Below are 16,764 nucleotides of genomic sequence, written 5' to 3'. Positions count from 1 at the left end.
AACAGGCATTTTATATGTTTTTATTTATACACTGAGAAACTGAACTACAAAATACTTGTGACAGAAATTACGTTCAGTGACAAATGTGCTTCAGCGTGGCAGTCTGTATGTCTGCATATTCTTAGATTTTAGAATGTTTGAAGCTTTGAAGGGCTACTTGGTAAATCAACTCAAGTCTGCTATGATATATATTGACCTCTTCCTTTGTCTTATATAAATGAGCCCTCTAAATTTTGTTAGCATTTTGTTTGAAATCAGCTGGTGAGGACTTCAGTTCTTGAGGCTTTTAGCGGAACATAATTATGGAAAACAAAACTTGTATTTACAAAAGCAAAGGAGGAACTGAACAAATTAAATAATTTAAATTTGAGAGTAAATAATTATGCTTTGAAATGCCTTGCTTATGGGGAGAATATTTTGATGGAGCTTTTACATTTAATGGGTGAATTTATATTCTGTGTGGGAATGAAATGATATTAGAAGATCTATGACTTTCTAGCATCCAAATTTAACAAACATTTAAAAAATCATGAGCAGAGTCAATTTATGTGGTGAATTTGGTCTCATAAAACATTTGTCAAAGTTTCTGTGAATGACAAAAGAATAGCACATGTGAAAAGATTTGGGCTGAAATATTAACATATCACAATAAAGAAAAATTTTAAATTGATAATAATAATAACTGATGCTGTGACTTGGTATTAGATCTGACTCGAGACAGATAAGTATTTATGACACAACGGTAATATTCTGCTTAAGTTTTCTTAACTATTTGGACAATTAATAGAAGTAACCGAAAAAGAGTTTAGTGTACATTCTTCATGTTCTACTTTTAGAAATCATTTTATTTTTGAAAAGAATTTTGACTAGATCTATTTAATAGACCTGCCTTTATAAGAAAACTAATTTTTGAATCTATAAATGTATACATAATCAATTGTAGACTGCCATTTATTTTCCTTTTCACTCTTGAAATTGTCCCAGCGTGGATAATAAATTACATAGTCATAGAGTTAAAAAATAAGCCTATTTTTTAAAAAGTTTATTTAATTGTATTATTTATTATTGAGGTAATATTGGTTTGTACCCCTATATGATTTAGGGGTAAATCTGCACATCTCTTCGGATGTATGTTATCACACCACACCCATCACCAAAACACCTTCCACCGTAGACCATCAGACGCCCTCCCACCTTGCTCCCCATCCTTACCTCCCTGCTCCCCTCTGGGACCATCAACACTATATGGATTTCTAGTGTTTCTAAAACATAGGTGTAGATCCACAGTCACCCCTCCACTTCCAGACTCCCAAATGCCTAGAAGACTGCTTGCTGATTCCTCTAGCTGGAACTGGATGTTCCTGGGGATTCCATGATTTCAGTCACTCGTTTCCCAGCTCACTTTGAGTTCTTTTCTCCCACAACCATATGGTAAGAGTGATTTCTAGCTCTCACACAGATACTCTTTGTTCAGTGAGTGAGCATTTACGAGTTGTTTATTTAGATAACTATATTTGCATTCATTATGTATGCTTAACAATTCATCTTTATTATTTATTTATATTACAGTATATATTTCCTTTCCATGTAAAAGGCAAATGTAATTCTTTCAGTATTTTAGCATAGTGCACACAAACATATTCACTAATGGGTTCATTAAGAGTCAATAATTAGATGGCTGGTGTTTTAAATGCTTTACATCATGCAGAAATCCACAGTGGATTGTTTTCTAGGTGATTAAGAAACATAGATGATGTAGAGAACACATTATTATTTTTCCCTTTGACATCATAGAATATGGGCGGCCCCTTGCTTCCCTCCCAGTAGAATTTCAGGAGAAAGGGCCTCCCCAGTGGCTCAGCGGGTTGAGCGCAGTGCCGTGAAGCAATCCGCAACCTCTGCAGCATGGGTTCGATTCCCAGCCGGCCAGGGAGATTCCCACATGGTGTGGCAGACCTCTCCTGTCTCTCCAGCTGCCCCCCTTAGCAGTGCTTTTGATCCATCTGCCTGTTCTGTTCTCCACTCTATCTCTGGTGAATCCTCTCACCCTCCCGCTCCTCTGGCCTGTACCCCAAATATTGTATAAATAAAAAATAAATCTTTAAAAAAATAATTTCAGGAGAGAATTAGACTCAGAACAAGGGCTACCTATATCTGTTTAAAGACGTTAGCATTTTTTCTACCTTTATTAAGATATAATTGACATAAAACATTGTGTAAGGACCTCTCTGGTATCACAAGAGGTTAAGACTCAAGCTATGAAGCTATCCACAGCCACTGCAGCACGAGTTCGATCCCCGGTCAGGGAGCTACCCACATGGCACAGCAGACCTCTCCTGTCTCCCCGCTGCTCCCCTCAGCAGTGAATTTCAGTCAGTCTGCCTGTTCTGCTCCCCACTCTGTCTCTGGTGACTCCTCTCACCCTCCTGCACCTCTGGCCTGTACCCCAGCTCCTGTGTGCATAAGTAAATAAATCTTTAAAAAAAAAATGAAAGGTCTATTGGTATAAGGCAGAGACTGGAAAGAAGTGTCCTAGGAGGCCACTTGGGTATTGGAGGAAGGACAGGCCAATCAAGGCCGGAGAGAGGAAGGAGCCTGGTGTCTTGAGGAAAAGGGAAGGAAGTTGGTGGAGGAATGAGCCTTGGAGAGGGGGCAAGGAGAGCAGAGAGGACCTTGGAAACCAAGAGTATGGATTTTATCCACAGTGAGATGAGAAGCCTGTGAGTTTGAGCAGAGGAATGACATACTGTGGCTTATATTTACAAAGGATCATTGTGGCTACAGTATGGAGAAAATGCTGTGTGTGTGTGTGTGTGTGTGTGTGTGTGTGTGTGTGTGAGAGAGAGAGAGAGAGAGAGAGAGAGAGAGAGAACAGAGGTAGAAATAGGGAAACAAGTAAGGCTCATTCAATGGTTCAGATCACACATGACAGAGGCTTAGACCAGCCTGGTGAGAAAGTGGGTCTGGATGTATTTTGAGGGCTAAGTTTCCGGTGAATGTTGCTCAGACATTACGTGTGTCTGATCTTTCCCATTCATCTTGAGACATTGATTAGCACACAGTTGTTTCTTGGGCCAAGAATCTGAAGTTTCTGCAGAAGGGCTTTGGGGGTAGGCCTGGAAATGAGAACATCAGATCTTTTTTCCCATTAAGACCTGCAAGCGGCGAAAGTGCTGGAAAGTTGATGCTGGTGTGTTCTCAAGTCTTCCTGGCTCTTCCTAAAGTGGGGACTTGCTAACTGCTAAACCAGAGAAAATGACTGACTTCTCCCCTTGCCTTTGGGAACAGCAACTCTGCTCCTGCAGCTGATGGTCAGAGAGACTGTGCTGGATGGAGAAGCTCGACCTCTGTTTATCCCCGTGCGAGTTGGGGGTCAGGGAGGAGGGGTTGGGGAAGGCCTCAGGAAGATCAAATCAGGGACTCTGCTTATATTCCCTGGAAGATTCCCTGGCCAGCACCCTTTCTGCTCCCTCCCTTGTAACAAATGCCAAATTGCTCTGTAGCAGGAATCTCCCAATTCCTCATCATCAATGAGATGGCAGGGGGTCTAATGAGTGGGGTCTTTGGGAAGACTATTGCTTTTCTGATTAAAAAAAAAAAGTATGAGATCTGAAATAGGAATTTGTATCATGAAAATGAGAATCCAGTTCTAAGGATGGTGACACAGAAAGACACAGGGACTGGGGGCTTTGATGATGCCGAGATTTGCAGAGTTAGTTCTTCACTCAGCCCCATTGCTGGGTGAGAAAACCATCTGGGTTAGAATGGGTGGGTGTATTTTTCTTTTTCTTTCTGGCTTATTTCGCTGAGCATGATCCCTTCCAGCGCCATCCATGTTGCTGCAAATTGCATGTGTTTATCTTTTTTGAATGCTGAGTAATATTCCATGGTGTATATGGACCACATCTTCTTGATCCAGTCATCTATTTTTGGGCATTTGGGTTGTTTCCATAGTTTAGCTATTGTAAATAGTTCTTTAGTAAGTATAGGGATGCAGGTGTCCTTTTGAATCAATGCTTTTGTGTCCTTTGGGTAAATCCCTAGGAGTAGAATTGCTGGATCATATGGAAGCTTCATTTACCGGATGTTCTCACTCATAGCAGGAATTTAGAAAACCCAAATAAGGGATCAGGAAAAAGACTAATTATAATAAAGTAAAATCAAAATCAGCAGGCAACTATAAACCAGAGATACACTACAGGTGGGCAGAAAGAAGTAGGATCAAAACAAGAGGGGGGGTGGAATTTTACGGGGTTACTATAACCAAGATGAAAATGCGTACATTGTGCAAAAATGAAAAATGATTGTAAGGGCAGGACTGGCCACTGAGCAGGTTTTCTGATCCCATGCAGACCGGGTAAAGGAGCAGTCAGAGTCCTCAGTGGTTTTTGCAGGTCTTTTATTGGGGTTCACCAGACAAATGGCAGGCAGGGGTGCTGGCGGGGCCAGGAGACTGGCAGGCCTCCCAGCCCCCAGCAAGTCTCCACTCTATCTGGGCTCTCCGGCCTTCTCTGCTTCTCTCTCAGCTTCTGCTACTTCTTTTTCGGCTTCTCTTTCGGCTTCTACTGGCGTCCCCGTGATGCCGCCCTTAAAAGCACAGTCTTGGCCCAGGTGTACCCACTCCAGGTGCCCGCCATCAGGCATGCATTCAGGATCACAGGGTTCCCTCATCTATCCTGATGGCGGGAGGGCAGAAAAGCCTGATTTTTTACCTTACCCTGCAATGATGTAAAAAATACATAAAAGAATAAAAAAAAAGAATGGGAGGGTGTAGCAGAGCTCATCCCCTTCGGCTGAGTGGTTCTAACTGTGGCCCTCATTTCGGCCTTGATGATGGGCACTTGACTCTGCACTTAACCTGCTTGGAGCCTTAGGCACAGCCTTAAGCATCTGAGCCTCACTTTCTCATTTCTATAATAAAGACAATAGTATTTATTATCTTAGTTGGGACAATAGTTGGGACCTGAGCGAATCCCAAGGAATTCTGTAAGTTCCTAAGGCCTCATGGCTCACTATGGTGGTGGTTGTTAGCGCCAGGCTTTTACCTTCAGAGAAGATGGAGCCAGTTTTGTTTGACAGGACAGGTAAGGCAGGAAGGAGCGGTTGGTGGGGAGGGAGTTCACCCTCAGAGGTAATGAACAGGCCAAGATGCAGAACATTTTGCAGTACAAATCAGCCAAGTCTCACCACCAGGAAGCCCACCCAAAGGTGTGCACTTGCCTGAGGCCTAGGTGAGCCCAGCCAAGTTCCCTCGGGTGTTTCTTGTGGGCAGGAAACCAGGGTCTGTGTGTGGGTGGGCTGGGCATGCAGGTGCAAGCCCTGAGCAGCTGCAGCTGGTGAGGAGTAAGAGCCCTGGGGTTGCGGGTTGGTCCTCACACTTACCTCATGAGCAAGAGAAAAGCCACAGTGTGTGCGTGTGTTTGTGTGACCATGCCAGGCCGCGGTGGTGGTAAGTCAGGGAGTGATCTTTTAAAACTGGAAATCTAATTTTCCACTTGGCTATTTAAAAACCTTTTTCTGCTCCTAGGCATTTCCCAATAGGAGGACCCGGGACTGACAGCTAAGGATGCAGATTTTTTTTGGCGGGGGGATGTTTATGAAAAGTTTCCAAAATTAATGGTGGCAGTGGAGGCAAAGCTCTGAGAACAGACAATGGGCCACTAAATGATACACTTTAAATGGATGAGTTGAATGGAATTCTAATCGTCTCAGGAAAGTTATAAAAAGAACAAGAAAGGGAATGCTGGGGCGTCCCTGGAGACACAAGGGGTTAAGATGCAGCACTCTGAAGCTATCTGCAGCCACTGCAGCATCAGTTCGATCCCAGCCAGGGAGCTACCCACATGGTGCAGCAGACCTCTCCTGACTTGCCCACTGCTCCCCTCAGCAGTGTATCTCAGTAGATCTTCCTGTTCTGCTCCCCCCTCTGTCTCTGGTGAATCCTCTCACTCCCTACACATCTGGCCTGTACCCCAGTTCTTGTATGCATAAATAAATCTTTTTTAAAAAAAGAAAGCAAATGCTTTCTTAGTTTCTTATTGCCCATACACCTATTATCCATAAAGGATAAAGATTTTTCCAGAATTAATTTCTGCTGACTGTTCTACTCTGGTCAGCAGGGCTGACCAGTATCTGCTAGCCCAGGGGCATCTTCACCTGTAGCTGCAGGGAGCAATTGTATTCTCTTGGCTGCATCTTCTGGCTTCTAGCCTCTGGTTGTGGTACCTGTGCCTTGTCCTTCCTCCATGGACTCCAGCTCTGCTTCTGCAAAATGAAGCTGCACTAACGTTTCTGTGGTAGAGGCTTCCCGGCCTTTGATTGCCCCCATATGGTTCATTCACTGAGCTGTCACCTCCCTTGCTAGACTAGAGCAAATGGAAGGCAAGGATCCTGCTGTATATATCTACATTTTATCTTTAGCCACAGGCATCTCGGGGCAGGAGTTGTGGGGATAGCACTGTTTGTGTAAGCGGGAGTGTTCATGGCCAGCTCTGTCTAGGATGACATCACTCAATGATCATACAGAACAGAGTTTAATCATTGTTGTTGCATTTCCCACCATGTACCCTCTTGTCATTTTTCCCCTGGGGCTGATTACTCCCACCTCCCTGCTTTGGTAAATATTTCATGCACTGCTTTGCATAGAGCAGGCACTTTCTGGATGAGTTGGGTGGCTGGCTCCAGAGGCCAGGCAAAGACTGGGAAGAAAAGCTTGCCCTGTGAAAGGGCCAGAAAAGTGGATGTTCAACAGACATTCCAGGGAGAGAGGCCAGGATCCGCACAGGAGCCAGGAACTCAAGAAGGCTGGCATTTCCATAGCCTATTTCACAAAGCCAGAAGGAAGCCAGATGGAAAGGTACATGGTGACTGTTGCTGTTTAACATTTTCCCCAAGTGCCTTTTTCTTCACCACTGTCCATGTGGGTCTGTCCCTGTGTTTCCTTTGGTTCTCCATTCTTTCTGGGTGCTTCCTTCCTCTCATCAGCTACCAAGTCTCATGTCAGCCAAGATCCTGTCTAGAGCCTCCAAGAAAAGCAACTGACTTCATATCTCATAGTCTTCAATTATTGAGCACCTATTATGTTTCTGGCACAGTACCAGGGACCTGCTCTCTGTCAGGCATAGAACTAGATATTCCAAATGCTTTATTGTAATCTATTTGTTAGTGAAATCCATGACTATTTTTTTTAAAGATTTATTTATTTATGCATACAAGAACTGGGGTCAGGCCAGATGTGTGGAGGGTGAGAGGATTCGCCAGAGACAGAGCGGGGAGCAGAACAGGCAGACTGACGAAGTACACTGTTGAGGGGAGCAGTGGGTACGGCAGGAGAGGTCTGCGTGCCATGTGGGACCCTCGCCAGGGGCCGGGATTGAACCGACACTGCAGAGGCTGTGGGCAGCTTAGCAACCCAGCGCTCAACCACTGCACCACTAGGGGAGGCCCTCTTTTTTTTTTTTCAATTAAATTCCAGAGACACACTATGTGGGGGGCGGGGAAAGGAAGTATTGGGGCCAAAATAAGGGGAGTGCGATTGTATGGGGAATATAAAAATAAAAATAATTAATTAATTAATTAAAAACCTAAAAAGGATGTCATTTTCATGTGAAAACAATAAATAAAATTACAGATTATAATAAAAAATAAATTAAATTCCTTTTTTTCTTTTCTCTTCCCATGACCTAATCAGTGGCGATCATGGTGCATATCTGAGAATGAATACAAATGAAGGCGAGACTCGAAAAGGGCTCCAGAAGGGGAGGAGAAGGCCTCAGAGAAGGGGACTATCAAAAATAAAGACTGGAGATACGGCTTAAAGAGCTTCATCGTTGTTCATTTAGGAAGCTTACAGAGGGTCGGCGTCCAGAAAAGGTCAGTAAAAAAATCCTAAGGATGAGCCTGCGGAGCACAGGAAGGTAGTGCGGTGCTTGAGAGCAGAGATGATGGCCACTTGGCCCATCTTTTGTGGATTTTGCTCCTCCCTCAGGGCTATTGGGAGTGCTCGGTGCAGGCAACAGGCCTGGGGGCAGGACGTGCTGGTGGCCTGTCCCTGCGGGGTGTTGGCGGGGCGTGGGAAGGCTCAGCAGTGCTGGACAGTACAACGGGCATGTCTATCAAATATGAGCACGATTTCATAATGGATCTGGACATCCCAACCAGAATGGAAGTTGCCTGCCATGACCAGGGTGTTGCTAGTCTCCTCCTGATAACTCTTGCCCGTTTAGTAAAGTTGCTGAGTCGTGGGTTGGACGAGGGGGTTTTAGGTGTGGGGTGAGTGGGGACGGGCTCAGGGAATACTTGTGGGCCACCAGCATGTGGTATTTCCATGTTTTAACAACCAGCCAGCTGTCCTGGTGCACACCCATAGAACTTCTACCTTGGGAGCATCACTCCTAAAATTTGCTCTGCTGTGGTGACCGAGCCACAAAACAGAAGTGGATCTGTGTGGTGGAATCACTCAGTTCCCAAGAGCACAAATTTCAAGAAACTGCCAGTCTCCTCGCCCTTGACCTCTCTGACTTCCTAAAAGGTGTTTCTCCTTAGGACGTGTCCTCTTTCTCTCGATGCAGCCCTCTGTGGCATCCTTACCTATTGGGACTCTTGCTCTACGTTCCTCATGCAGGTCCTATGGACTTTAATCAAAGGCAAGGGGAAGACAGCTCGTGGGCTGTCATTAGGATGATAGGATGTGAAATGACCACTGTATTGTTTTCATTTCTCCGAGACAGCAGCCTGGTGCTCTGCGTTGTCAGCTCATTAGAGGATGTCACTGAAAATGCAAAATAGCCCAACTCCAGCTCTATCAGCTCCTTCCAATTCCCTCTGCACAGAGCATCAGAGCTGGAACTTGCTAATCTGATTTCATCACTTGGGTTTTTTATTGAGCTCACTCAGAGGTGGCTGGAGGCTAAAAATAAAAAAAGAAAGAAAAAGAAAATTTTAGGCACTTTTTTGGGGGCCAGACAGCAGGTGTGTTTCCACAACCGCTATATTTAGTCTTCTACCTTGTTCCAGAAGGATTTTAGGCTGTTCTCAATTTGACATGCATCAACTAAACCCAAGCTAGGTAGCTCTTTTTATATAGTAAACTCTTTAAGAAAGGAAAAATTAAGGGTAAGTAATTCCCTATGTAAAAGCATTCTTGACGTTAAACAAATGACAGTTCTTCAGGTCCCCAAGGAAACAGGGGTGAGTATATGCTGCCAGTTTTCAAAATTTCCATTTGCCTTAAGTGTGAGTTGCGGGTAAAACCATTTTCTTCAGTCTTTTCTTTGTATAAAATGGCTCAGTCAATTCCATCCTTAGGACGATAATGGGAGGGCTATTTATTTCTTAAAATGCATGGGTCCCCTAGGACCAGGCAGTATCCCTAAATAGGAAACCAAAGCTCGTTGGGGAAGTGACTCATCCAGTCTAGAAGTTCACATATGAGATGCCCCAGGGTACCTGCTGATCCTGAGTTACAGGCAAACTTTACTGACTACCACGGTGTGGGGAAAAGTCTCAGGGACCAAGATGAGGAAGCTCCTAGGGTCCCAAGCTAGGACGTTGTAAGCCTCAGTAAACATCACTATAATGCTGGAAGACATCCATCCCTTTTACACTGTCAAGAAATAATTCCTTGAAGACAAAATCTTATCAGTTGCCCCCGAAGGGGTAGTCTAGGAGACTACATCAAATTGAAAATGGTAAAGGAAATCATCAAGCATTTACTCATATTTCCTAAGTTAATTTTACCTTGCGAACACCAAGCAATTGCTTGGGAAGTTTTTCTTTTGCTTTTTAAAAATATTTATTTACTTATGCATACAAGAGCTGGGGTGCAGGCCAGACATGCAGGGCATGAGAGGATTCACCAGAGACAGAGTGGGGAGCAGAACAGGCAGAGCTACTCAAATACACTGCTGAGGGGAGAGCGGGAGAGACAGGAGAGGTCTGCTGTGCCATGTGGGTAGCTCCGTGGCTTGCCAGGGATCGAACTGGTGGATAGTGGTTGATCCCCCAAGTCCCAAATTAAGAGAAGAGAATTGCATTCACCACACTCCATCAGCTTTACCCCATGGACTCTGCCCAGATCCCCAAGAAAACAGCCATGTGAGCTCCATTTTCTGCCCTGGAGTCTGTGCCTGCAAGTGGGTCCCCGGGAGTGACTAGAGATGAATAGAAGGGTCAGTCCTGTCCTCATGTTAATTAACTATTAATCGTTCTAAGTAATGGATTAATTGATTCATGATTTTCACAAATGTATTGGCCCTCCAGTTAATGAAGAGCCTGATGCGGTGCCTTTCGGCATTTATCATCCTCCTTGGGACTGACTTGTCCTTCTCAGTGAACTGGCGAGCTCGGCTGTGCACGAGGTGGCAGATGCTGAAATGTTGTGCTTAAGGCAGCTGCTGTGTCCTTTAAGAAGGCAGAGGGAGTGCAGAAACCCGGGGATACAGGCTGGAGAGGGTGAAAATGTGCATAGATGCGCTTGTATTTCCCGTACGCACATGGGCATGGCGGACACGGCTGCTCTCTGCTGTCAGGATAATGGTTCTGAAAAGTTAACCTTGCTCTGCCCTCCTCCAGCCCATCATTCTCTTTGCTAATTCCTCCCTCTCCAAAACAGCCAGGCAATAGAATGCTGGTTGCTTCAGGGGCAGGATGTGGTAGGATGGAAAACAAATAGACTGAGTGTCCTTTCAATATCTGCCCTTAGAGAGAAATATCTATGATGAGGCTGGCTCCGTATCCCCATCCTGACGGCCAAACCTAGATAAGCTTTCCCTGGGGTGGAGAAAGGAATAAAGAGAGTGGGTCAGCGATGGCTTTGTGGAGTGAGGCACCCTGCATTCCACCTCCAGGGCTGGCTGCAGAGTAGGACCAACCTGGTGTCCTCAGCAGACACTGCAGAGACTTGGACAATGCCTACTTCTTTCCAAGGTTGATTCCTTCACTGCTGCTCCTTGTTAATTTCTTCTCTTAGTTTTCCTCCCTTTCTTATTGATTTCTGACCCTTGACCTCATCCAGGTTTGCCCAAATTTGCTTATCCCCAGAGCATATCCCTCTGTTCGGTGGGTTCATCAAGGTGCTGTCTAGCCCTCTTTTACCTCTCCATCAATTATTCCCACCAAAATAATAATAATAATAATAATAATAATATATTTAAAGATATTTATGCATACAAGAGCTGGGGTACAGGCCAGAGATGCGGGGATCGGGCATGAGAGGATTCACCAGACACAGAGTAGGGAGCAGAACAGGCAGACTGACTGAAATACACTGCTGAGGGGAGCAGCGGCAAGACAGGAGAGGTCTGCTGCACCACGTGGGTCACCTCCCTGCCCGGGGATTGAACTCGTACTGTGCTTAACCCCTTGCGCCACCAGGGAGGCCCTGCCAAAATAATAATAATATATTGTTATGGGGTTTTTTCTAAATTAAAAAACAATACATTCTCTGGTCTCACACAAAAAAAAAACCCTCAAAAAACCAGAAAAATATGAAAGAACATGAAGAAGAAAATGAAATTCACTTTAGATGAATTTGGTTGAGAACTTTATCAGCCAAAGATAGCATTATAAACAAATTGGTGTATAACATCTTTTCATGCATACATTATATAAATGACAAAATTGAGATCATACTATATGTGTCTTCTATCTTGAATTACTCACCCACCTTATTAGATATACTTTACATCATACCTTATTATTAGTGAATGTCTTGCATTGCTCTCTTAGTTTGTAAATTTTATCATAGAATATTTTTGAAAGAGTTGTTTATCCCTCTTGTTTTCCATTCACACTGCTCCTTGTCTCCTCAGTTTGCTGATGTTGGTCCCCACTGCTTTGTAGTGATGGGTAAGAAGTTAGCAGAGGCCTCCAAGCTGTTAGATCCAGTGATATCGTCCTGATAGTGAGATTCTGGTCTTCTTTCCCAAGATGCCTCTCTCTTGACCTCTGGAATGCTGTGCCCACTCCAGTCTCCTCATGCTTCATCACTCCTTTTGATATCTCCTCTGTTTGCTTCTCCTGCCACTCATTCTCTTTAAACTGGCATAGCCTAACATTCTGCCATCAGACTATCTACTCTTCACCCCCTTGCTTCATAACATCCCCCGTGGCAATGTGCAGACCACACTCACGTACTCCACACATGCCCAGAGATGCAAAGCCTTGACCCTTCTGAAACCCTGACCCAGTGTCACCCAGAGAAACCAGAGACTTTTGTGTTCCAGTCTGGAGGGCGATGCTGAATTTAAGCTAGCTTTAAGGTAGCTCTGTCTGGGGTCCAAGCCATGTAAAAATGACTCCGATCCTCTTAGGTATTTACCCAAAGGACACAGAATCATTAATTCCAAAGGGCACCTGCAGCACAATTTACAAAAGCTAAGCTTTGGAAACAACCCAAATGCCCCAAAATGGATGATTTTATCAAGATGTGGTGCATATACACAATGGAAGATTACTCAGCAATCAAAAAAAAAAAAAAAAAAAAACTCATGCCATTTACAGCAACGTGGGTGGAGTTGGAAGGGGTCATGCTCAGCGAAGTAAGCCAGAAAGAAAAAGAAAAATACCGGATGGTCTCACTCATAGCAGGAATCTAGAAAACCTAAATAAGGGACCAGGAAAAAGACTAGTTATAATAAAGTAAAAATCAAAATCAACAAGCAACTATAAACCAGAGACGCACTGGGCGGGGGGGGCATGGCTGGGGAGGAGGGATTAGGGTCAAAATAAGGGGGGTGGGAATTGTATGGGGAATATAACCATGATGAAAATGCATACATTGTGCAAAAATGAAAAATGATATAAAAATATATAAAACAAAATAAAATATTAAAATTTTTTTTAATTAAAAAAAGCCCTCAGATCCTATATTACCATTTGCAAAGACCATCAAGAAGTTTACTTGACTTTTTATTTCCCCTCCTAAATTTTTCGGAGACTTTTCCTCTCTAAACCCCTTCCAACTGCTCCCCCATTCCTTACTCTGATTACTTTCTCCTGGTTGTAGGCACCTCACCAGTTGTGGTCCCCAAGGCTGAACTGCTAGTAGAAGTTTCCTTGTCCTTGTGGTAGCAGCACCCTGGGAAGTGGGGAAGAAGAAAACACAGAACTTTCCAATTATCACCACCCTCGCTATCACACGCATCCTTTTTTCCTTTTTCTGAAGTCTCTATCCCCCTTAATGACACATTGTCTGAGTTGGAAACTGCCATAGACTGGATCTGTCCACCCCCAAATTTATATGTTGAAACCTAATCCCAATGTGATAGTATTTGCAGGTGGGGCCTTAGGGAGATAATTAGGTTACGGGGTTGTGCTCATAAATGGGATTAGTGCTCTTATAAAAGACCCGGGAGAGCGCCTTCCCTCCTCTGCCATGTAAGGTTATAAGGAACAGACAGCTGTGAACCGGGACATGAGCTCTCATCAGACACAAAATCTGCCAGTACCTTGACCTTGAACTTTCCAGACTCCAGAACTCTGAGAAATAAATTTCTGCTGGTTACAAGCCACCTAGTCTACGGTATTTTGTTATAGAAGCTTGAATGGACCAAGAGAGAAACCCTAGATTCTTTTCTCTCTTTTGTGGCTGATATTCTGTTAGTCAGACGTTAGGCTGGTGTTAGCTTTTCTAAATTGTATTCCCTAATTATCTCGGAACTGTGATTCTTTAGTGCCATTGTCAAAGCCTCGGTTCAGATCTGCCTCAAATATTTTGGCTATTTCAGAGTGTGTGCTCCCATCTTGCTGACATTCATCTCTTTCCCTTCGAGGCTACGTGCTGCCACTGAGAAGCACGTCTGGTTACCTGTCTTCGTTGCTTGACAGTTGTCATGCTCCACATTGTGTGTATCTAGTTCCATGTCCTACCTTTTGGCCAATTAATTGTCTTTCCTTTGGATCGTCTCTCTCATCCCTCACCTCAGTGACCCTGTGCTCTCTGGCTCTGCCATAGGGTCTTATTCCTCGTCCTTCAAACTTCCCTTCACACTTTGACTTTTTGGTTCATGGTGCTTTTGGGCCCTGAAGGCCTCTACGACACCCTCTAACTCAGCATCTCCAGCAACACCAGGTCCAGCCTCACTGCTAGCTCCTGGGTGAAAACCTCTTCCTTGTTTTCCATCCCAGGCTCAGGGCATTATTCTCTCCACTCTGCACAGGCACTTGTCCATGCTTTTATCATGTCCTGCACTGCACCTGCTTGTCTCCTTTATTACATCGGGTGCTCCAGAGCAGGGGGCATTATTCACTTTGAAAAATCTCCAATATCTAACCCACAGGGGTTGCTACATAAATGATGCCTTATTCACATGGAACAAAGTAGTGTTTGCTCACTTTTCTGCACACACCTCTGTGTGCAGACTACAAGTCTCCAATTCCTGGTTACAAGGATTGAAGGTGGAGGAATTTCACCCTAAATCGTAGCTAGGCTGTCCGATTGAGACCGTGGAAGAAATTTACTGGTGTAAAAATATTCAGTTGTGTCAGCGCTGCTGTGCTCTACAGATATTTACCCGCCTGCAAACAAACCTGGCACGTGTGAAAATAGAGATTTACAAAGCAGATGTACCCGTGCATTGTTGTCATTTTGTCAAATAAGTCACATAAGCATCTATTGCTCTTTGCCATCCAGTGCATGACACATGGGACAGAGAGCAAACTACAAGTCCGGTAGATTCTTCCTCCTCAAATTTTTCTAAATTGACTACTTTTCTCTGCCTCCTTCGTCAATGCTCTGCTTAAGCCACTTCCATCTCACTTCGAGATTGCTGAAAACCCTCTGACTTCAAGCCTCAACTTTGATAGCACTTGCTGTTGAAACTTACAGTATACTGAAACTGTCTTACCATTTCTGTATCCTCTATCCTAACTCGTCTGCCTGTAGTCAGCATACTATATATTATACTATAGTCATATACTATGTCGTATACTATATATACTATATAAAGTGTACTAGTCATATACTATGTCGTATACTATATATATGACATAGTATATGACTATAGTATATATATAGAGTATGCTATAGTATATGACATAGTATACTATATATACTATATATAGGAAATAGATATATAGTATATAGCATACTATATACTATATATAGTATATGACATAGTATATGACTATAGTATATATATAGAGTACGCCATAGTATATTACATCATATACTATATATACTATGACAGAGTGTACATAATATATGACATAGTATACTATATAGTATACTGAAACTGTCTTGCCATTTCTCTATCCTCTATCCTAACTTGTATGTGTGTAGTCAGCACACTATATATAGTATACTACATATAGTATATGACGGCATACTATATAGTATAGTATAGTATATATATATATATATAGTATAGTATAGTATACTATATATAGTATATGACATAGTGTATGACTATAGCCACCTCTCTGCCCTCCAGGGAGGGTGAAGAAGAGAAGAAAAGGCTTCTTGGGACTTTGCAGAGTAAAGTGGATTTCTTCTGGGCCTCCCCTGCTGGCGCAGGCAGTTGAGCGCCACACTGTGAAGCTGTCCACAGCCTCTGAAGCACCGGTTCGATCCCGGCCTGCCGGCAAGCGTCCCACATGGTGCGACAGACCTCTCCTATGTCGCCCGCTGCTCCCCTCAGCAGTGTATTTCGTCGGTCTGCCTGTTCTGTTCCCTTCTCTGTCTCTGGTGAATCCTCTCACCCTCCTGCGCATCTGGCCTGTACCCCATTTCTTGTATAAAATAAATAAATAAATCTTTAAAGTGGATTTCTTCTGGGAAAATACCAGGAAAACAAAATGGTGTTCACATCCATGAAACATCTGGCTCCTATCTCAGCAGAGCTAATGCTTTCCATCATCTTAACAAACAGCCTTCATTGGCCCATGATAATTGTACACTAGCTGCATGGTCAGTTGCAAACTGGCCAGATAATCTAGCAGACATGTGTCATGACCTGTTCTGTGCCTGTCGGCAGAAAAACATCAGTGAGCTGGGCTGAGACGCAGTGAGGGAGAGCTGTGCCGAGTCTTTCTTGGGGTTCTTCTGTGCCTGGTCTTCCTGTACCTCTAATCCTATCATTTCTAATTATGAGGGTAGGGAAGGATTCAAAGCAGGAGCCCCAAAAGGTGCCCTTAGATGCCCTCTCTTCACTCCGCTGAATGGAACGTTGTCACTGGATTTCCTTTCATTTGAAGAGAACGCCTGTTAGGAAGAGGGCACGCATTTACATCCCCGTTACTGTTAAGTGATTCTTTGGAAGTGTTTCTTTTCTTTCTTTCTAAAAGCATGTAGAAAAATATGAATGCTAATTAGGTTACAATTATCCTAATAGAGGACCATTTTACTGCATGTGCCAAGTTGATGCTCACCAAGGAATAGTCTGGCAACAACATAATAAATTGTTTGTAAGAAAATATTGGGGAGGAGAGTGAGCCAGCGCATGAGTTTGAGAGCGCACAGACGTGTGCGCAGACAAGCTGGATTTTGGAAGTGCCTCGTTCCTATTTTCACATATAAATCCACCGAAACCTTAACCCTTCCTGTGGCTTCCTCTCGAAACACACGCTTTACATTTACATTTAGTCCTCGGGTCCAATAACCTGCTTCCAGTCTGTGCGATGCTGTCAAGTCCCACAATGCTTGAGATCTCGACAGAGCTGTTGGGATAGTCAATCAAAGTCACAGAGCAGGGAGAAAGTGCTAGATGGCATCCAAGCAAACAGACTTGCCTAAGGTGATGGTGGAGGAGCCTGGCAGGTTGGGGT

The 16,764-nt window shown here is 43.9% G+C and overlaps 1 long non-coding RNA gene across 6 annotated transcripts in view; it reads left to right on the top strand.

The window, feature by feature from the left end:
• Positions 1 to 16,764, top strand: part of LOC119251654 (uncharacterized) — a 240,956-nt gene that overhangs the window by 200,121 nt on the left and 24,071 nt on the right. For all 6 annotated transcript variants that reach the window (XR_008552991.1, XR_008552987.1, XR_008552990.1 and 3 more), the window contains one exon: positions 7,691 to 7,872. This is a non-coding gene — a long non-coding RNA (uncharacterized LOC119251654). The remainder of the gene's footprint in view (positions 1 to 7,690; positions 7,873 to 16,764) is intronic.

Source organism: Talpa occidentalis, unplaced genomic scaffold (assembly GCF_014898055.3).
Source record: "Talpa occidentalis isolate TD23 unplaced genomic scaffold, MPIMG_talOcc4v2.1 talOcc4.2, whole genome shotgun sequence".
Lineage (NCBI taxonomy): Eukaryota > Metazoa > Chordata > Mammalia > Eulipotyphla > Talpidae > Talpa > Talpa occidentalis.
This window is presented reverse-complemented; position numbering and strand designations above follow the sequence as displayed.